Raw genomic sequence first — 1,457 nt, forward strand, 5'->3', positions numbered from 1 at the left:
ATTTGAGGGCAACCTTATGAATCTGTCCGACTGAGTGGGACGATCCCCAGAGCTGTCTTGAAGTCGAACATAGCTCGTTCTGTGCATCTGATTTCCCCAAACCTCAGTGCTGGGAAGGTACATCTTCATGTGAACCGATGTGGGGGGGAGCAGAATAACATCTTGGCCTCCAGTCTTTCTGGCTCAGCTTTAGGGGCGGGGAGGGGACGTAAGGCACTTCATTGCCTCAGAGCTACCATGACTGGGTTGGTTTCTCTCGGTTGTCTGGGTGTAGTTGAATCTAGTGGCCTCCACTGAACTGTATCTTTTGCCAGTATTTACCATCTGGCAAGTTACCATCTCCTTAGTGCGTGGAACTGCTTTCTTCATTGATGCGTGCATACATACGGTCTTCCTCTGCTATATTATAAGCACCTTAAAGGCAGGCACTATCTCTTATATCGGGAACCATTCACATGGATAAAAGCAAAGGCAGAGGTACTTTGGAAGAAATAGCTCATATTGGTTCTCTAGGGTGAAGGAAGGGGAGTCTCTAGGTCAATGTGAAAATCTGCTCCTAGCTATACTTGGTTGTGCAAACAAAACATGTATATTTGGGAGGGATGATCTTAGATTACCCCCAGTGTGCGTGGTTCCCACTGAAGCAGCTAGGCAGGCGTGTGTTAGCAGATGGGTGACAGATAAAGAAGACCGGGACACTTGAGCCCTTCCATATTCTAGCAGTGTGATTCTGGACTTGCTGCTTTAACCCGTCAGCCTCGGTAACCTCATGATTTTAGCGTATGGAGATAATGCCTTTGAAATGTATAGCACAGTGGCTAGCATAGAGGGAATATACAGGAAATAGATAACATGATGATCCTTTAAGACCCTGACCAGCGAAGGCCTGTGTCAACTGTGAAAGTGCAGTTCATCCCATAAAAGGGGGTCAAGGAGATGCACGCTTAACCCCTTGTAGCTCGTTCCTTCTCTTGGAGCTCATGGGGGTTTAGTGTGGTATTTCCTTGAGTAGATTAGAATCCCTGCTGCTGCTTTCCCATCCCCGAAGCCCGGCTCTTTGGAAAGGGTGGTGGGAGGCCTGGAACTGCCGCCCCTCTTCTGTAGATGGCAGGAGATGGGGTCGGATGCTGGTCGGGAGGATAAGGCGCACAGGGAGCGCCCCTGCTCTTGTCTTTCATGTCTAATCTCCCCAGGCATGGGAGAAAGCCCAGGAGACTCGGCCCGGTGTCTGGCAGAGCAACAACCTCTCCAAAGCCATTTTCACCACTGAGAAGTAGAGCCACAGGGAGGATCAAAAGGGGGAAGGAATGTAGGAACATTTTATAAACGTGGCACATCTAAAGGAACCCAGGAGGTACTGTCGTTACCAAGGATCTGCCTCCCTGGCTAGTGAGGTTCTCGTTTTCTCCCAACAGTGCCTGAACTGGCCAAATGAAAATGTGAAATACGTTTTAGAA

The sequence above is a fragment of the Ursus americanus genome, chromosome 24 (genome assembly GCF_024610735.1).
Source record: "Ursus americanus isolate L20-20 chromosome 24, mUrsAme1.1.p, whole genome shotgun sequence".
Classification (NCBI taxonomy): domain Eukaryota; kingdom Metazoa; phylum Chordata; class Mammalia; order Carnivora; family Ursidae; genus Ursus; species Ursus americanus.